Source organism: Grammomys surdaster, unplaced genomic scaffold (genome assembly GCF_004785775.1).
Source record: "Grammomys surdaster isolate TR1022 unplaced genomic scaffold, NIH_TR_1.0 219, whole genome shotgun sequence".
Classification (NCBI taxonomy): domain Eukaryota; kingdom Metazoa; phylum Chordata; class Mammalia; order Rodentia; family Muridae; genus Grammomys; species Grammomys surdaster.
The window spans coordinates 3,760,976-3,766,443 of record NW_021604664.1 but is presented as its reverse complement, the minus strand read 5'-3'; the positions used below and the strand labels follow the sequence as shown (position 1 = coordinate 3,766,443).

The following is a 5,468-nucleotide window of genomic DNA, read 5'->3' as shown; positions in this document are numbered from 1 at the left end:
AAGGCTTCTGTTTAGATGAGACATTTTTGTTATGGACCTCGCTGCTCCCCACCCTTCTTGCTCTAAAGGAGGGTCAGCCTTGGCCCCCTGCCCTGCTCCCTCTTTCTGCTCTCGAAGAGGATCTCTGTTTCCATCCTTATGTTCCTGATTGTGCTGCCACTACTGCTGCCCCTGCCCCTGCCCAGGCAGCACCGGCAGAGGGAGGAACAGCTCCTGACTTCCTCTGGCTCTCCTGACTCCACTTGAAGTCCACCTCATACTCTGACCCATACCACCCAGAGGGCCGACTCTACTACAGCCTTACCCCTCCAGGCTACAGGCCGCCCCAGATATTCAGGGGAGACAGTTCATGATGTGCCATTTGCCAGTAACTATCCTTACAATCCGAAGTTGCAGAACTCCCCATTTTTAGAAAGACCATAAGCTCCCACAGGTCTTCTAAATTCGATTATGCTGACTTACTAACCCATCTGGAACAACTGTCAGCATCTGCTCCAGGTCTTACTCACAATGGAGGGAAGAGAGAGGATCATGGGAGCTGACCAAAAATTAGTTCCGGATGCAAATGAGCTGCCTGCTCAAATCCAGGCTGATATCAATGTAGCCTTTCCTATGACTTGGCCTGACAGGTCAAGGAGGTAAGGTAAAGAGGGGCCCCAGGCCCACCACCAAATTCTGATGGCAGGCCTCCAAGAGGCTGCCAGATGCTCCACAAATTTATCTAAGGTGAGCCAAGTGATGCAGAAAAAGAATGATAGCCCCAGAGATTATCTAGAATGGCTTTTAGAAGAACCTACACTATAGAACCTACACTCCTTTTGACACAGGAGCCAGAGAGCACCAGTCAGCTGTGCTCTCTGTGAACACAACTTTTGTTAACCAAGGTGTACTTGACATATGTTAGAAGCATCAGCCACTGAATGACTTGGCAGCCTTGTTCTGATACCCAAAAGCCAGTGTTTGTTTGCCTTTGAATGGCAAGACTTGGAGAGAGGATTCAAGAGACAACTGACTTGGACATGCCTCCCTCAAGAATTCAAGAGCTCACCCAAGGCTGCATGAGAACTTGGTTGAGTACCTGTGGGCCCACCCCCAAATAACTGTGCTCCAGTATGTATTGTGAGTCTCTGATTTGGAGACATGCCAGGAGGCCACAGGAGACCTGCTACAGGAGCTGAGTCAACTTGGCTATAGAGATAACATTTTATGAAACACTAATAAAAAATGTATAAACTTTTTAAATTTTTCTTATATTGTTTTATTCTGTTCCATGATTTTGTTATATCTGCATTTACTTTAGCTACAAAATAAGAGAATAAACACATCTAGGAAATATAAAATTACTGAAATTTGAATGTCACTTTGTCTGAATCAAGAGATCTGCTGACAAAAATTCTTGGAGTTGAAAAATATATTAACAATATCAATGTGAATAACAAAAAAATCGATATCCCTGATAGTTGACCAAATTTTTTGTATTAAAAGGAAGCATTGAGCTCAATGGATAAAGAAATATCTCTATAAGATGGATAAGTTAACTATAATTTATCAGGAATCACTGAATGCCAAAATTCCACTGAATAGATATTTATAAAAGCACATAAATGCCAAAAAGAACATTGTAATTAAGGTGTAGCTCATTTGGCTTCTAAATAGGGGGCTGTGGATAACTGTACCAACGTGAAGAAATCATGGTAACTTTGCTCAGTCTCAAGTATATGTTAGAGGTTTGTTTAGATCTCAAATGTACTCACCATCCATACAGAAGATTTAATGATTCAGCTCAGGAGATAGAATAGATAGACCAAATCTCCATACTCAGAGCTCAGAGTTCTATCACCTTCTCTAACTGATTCCTGGACATGTTTCTATAATGTTTCAATAATGTCTTCAGCACTGCTGTTAAAATTAGTTCCTCACCTTTATACCACATGTACTGTAAGATAATTGGAAACTCCCTTTAAAGTTTAGTATCATAAATAGAAGCTAAATCACTAGTTGCCAGATTATTTTACTTGTGTGAATGAAGGAGTGTGTATGTATATGAACAGGTGTGTATACACATTTCTGTGCTTTAGGTATGTTGTGTATATGACATTCAGAGTCCATGCGCAATCTTTTCTACATTTGATTTCTACTTTATGTTTCAAGACTGTGCCTCCCACTAAATCTAGAGTTCATCAATTCTGCTGCAATAGCTGGCCAGCAAGCTCCAGAACATGACCAGACTTTTCTTAACTAGAGCTGGGATTATAGAAATGTGTTTCCCTTGAAAACATTTTTACCTGAGTACTGAAGATAAATCCCATGTCCTCTTTCTTTGGCAGACTGTGTTATCTCCTAAGCATCACACATGTCATTTCGAATGCAGAATGCCAGCTCTGGTTTCTATAGTCATAACCAATGAATCATGAGTCTTTGCTATTGCTATAACACTAACTTTTTTGATACTTCTTTATTACAGAAGAATCAGATTGAAGAGAATGACAATAAAGCAAGAGTTTATTTTACTTAGTTTTGTAGACTGTTCTTGGCTGGAACTCCTTCTCTTCATTATTCTTCTGGAAACATACCCCATAGCCATGATTGGAAACATTGCCATCATTCTGCTGTCCACATTAGACCTCTGTCTCCACAGCTCCAGGTATTTCTTCCTCACCAATCTTTCCTTTATTGACTACACCACAAGCATTGTACTCAGATGTGAACTGACCTAAGGGCTCTACAAAGACTGTCAGCTTCATGAGGTGTGTAGTCCAGATTTATTTGTTCCACACAATTGGGGGTACAGAGGGTATCCTCCTGGTTCTTATGTCCCTTGCCCGCTGTGTAGACGTCTGCAGACTTCTGCACTATACCCTTGTTGGAGGCTGGCTCTGGAGCTCTGGTTCTCTCTTGATGGTAGCTGAGCATCAGTGGGGACAAGATTTGGTCTTGTGATGGGTTAAGATTATTTCTTTTATTAATACTAATGTTTACCTATCTTGACTTTAAGTTACTGTGAGGCCAGAAGCTACAGACCTCTGGTCAAATTAACACCTGTCTCTTAACATCAGAGGACTGTGTTAATTGCTAGGACTCCTTTCTCTCTTGCCCAGAAGCCTTGCCTTTACCTTGCCAGGTGCTAGGGAGCAATCAACCTTTATTGTTCCAGAAGAAGAGAGTCACTCTTGCATAAGGAAGAGTTTTACAATGCAAATATGCACAAACACACACATTTTCATAATTCACATCCATACTTATTTGTTGGGCCCAACGATTTATCTAATCAACTTACACACATCCATACTTACGTAAGCAATGGAGCAAAGGTCTAAACAGCAGTACTGAAAGAACTCACTCATTCTGAATGAAAAATCAGCTCCAATCTTTACTGCATAGAGGAAGAAAAAGCTTCTACCTTGTATTGCTAAGTTAATTAAAGCAAGTTTGTAAGAAAAAAGCTTTGTCCTGTTTAGGAAGACTAAGCCTGCCTTGCTGAGAAAAGATCTGTTCTGTTCCATGGTAAGAAGCCTGCCTGCTGCTCCTGCCCTCTCTGCAGCCTCTTCTTTGTCGCTCTTTCTCTCTGCATTTCGCATATTGCTTTCTTCTTCTGCTCCTGCCCTAATGTCATCTTAATACTAATTAATTAATTACTTTTTTATATTGAATTAACTTTTACATCCTTATCTTTAAGGGAAAGAAAAAGGGGGAAAATCTATCAGACTATATTCTCTCTTAATTTCTAAAGTACTCCTTTATTTTTAAGTTACTCTTACTCTGCTGTCCTTCTCCTCACTCCTAATATTGCTCTCTCCTTCTCCTTCTAATCTCCTCCTACTCTGATGTCATATCATGTGATATAATCATTCATAGTTTTTGTACCTTTTCTAGGGAAATAGACCACATGGTATTTTCAAGTATTGGAAGTATTGGGGTTTTTTTTCCAAAAGTTCAAATATAAATTCAAATCATAAATTGTATAACAAGTTTACAACACAGATGTTTTACATGTATATCCATTAAGTTTAATTACCTGACTAAATAATAACTTTCTGTCACTGGCTCCACAGGTTCATGGAGAGCTAAAGATCATGATTTTTTGTATCTCAGTTGACAGTGAAGTTTTGTATACATAAAAACAGTCAATAGTTTATCTTCTGTCTATGCACCTACAATAAATTATTAGTTCCTTTTTATGACCTTTGGTTAATTGTTTAACAACCTCTTGGTATGTATTCTAAGTTGTAAATGCCTGATTTTTATTTTCAAAGCAATTAACTCTTGACACTTGAACAATTGCAGGGTTCTAATTGCAGTTTTCATATAAGAGAGGGCTTTAATAGCAGTCCTAATAAAAAGGACTTAATAATTACTAGTATAATTTTAGGAATTGGTACAGCATCATCATTAAAAATTAAGACATCATCTACTTGACTGCATAGCATCACTACAAGGTAGTAGTACATCTTTGCTGATCTGCAGAAATCTGCCCAATAGAGTGGGCTAATGCTCAGGTGCTATTATATTAATTTAATAATGACAGGAAATGCATATCAGCTAAAAGAAGCAATCCTGAGATGAAGTCTCTTTGGGTATTTACTTCATCCATCACAGACCATGAGAAAACAGTGGGCTACCTCTTACTAGCTGTGGCCCATTCTAGACAGCTCCTGACACACTCTCTTTGTGAATTGACATAACTGCCTCCTGTTAGTGTCCACTGTCTGTCTGAAAGGAATTTCCTGTGCTGTCTCAGAATCCACTGTGATATTGCAGTTGCCAGTGTATGGACACAATAAACTGGATCACTTAGTGTGTGAGATTCCAATTCTAATAAAAACTAAATGCAGTGAAAAAGAAATGAATGAGCTTGTTTTCTCTGTGGTAAGCATTTTTCTTTTAGTTGTTCCTCTGTGTTTAATTCTTGCCTCCTCTGCTAGTATTGAACATGCTCTATTTTAAATAAAATCTTCAGAGCAAGGGAAAAAAGACTTTGGGACGTTCCTCTCATCTCACTGTAGTTCTCCTGTTCTATGGTCCAGCCATTAGTGTGTATCTCAACACACATCCCCCATTGCCCAAGTTCATGTCTCTCTTCTATGGAGTAGTGATTCTTATTCTCAGCTCCTTTATCTATACCTGAGATATAAGGATGTAAAAGGGGAATTAGGTAATCTATTCAGCAATATTTTTATTTAAAATTGAAAACATATAAAACAGTTTACAAATTAGAGCCTTTTCCTCTAACTCATTCACTGTACAAAATTCATCTTTCTTTCTTTTTTTTTTACATGTTCTTGTAAAACATGTCTTATTACTTGTGTTTCTTTTAATCATGCTAGGCAATGATTAATCTTGGATAGTATTAACCAATATGGATTCTCTGCTTAGAAAAAAATATTAAAATACTTGTATTAGTGTTAGTACATTCAGAAATACTTTATTAAATCCTAAAGAAATCAATTATTTTATAATACATTTACATT

General features: G+C 38.3%; 1 pseudogene; it reads left to right on the top strand.

The window, feature by feature from the left end:
• Positions 1–531: 531 nt before the first annotated feature.
• LOC114625543 lies at positions 532–5,181 on the top strand (annotated as a pseudogene).
• The last annotated feature ends 287 nt before the right edge of the window (positions 5,182–5,468 follow it).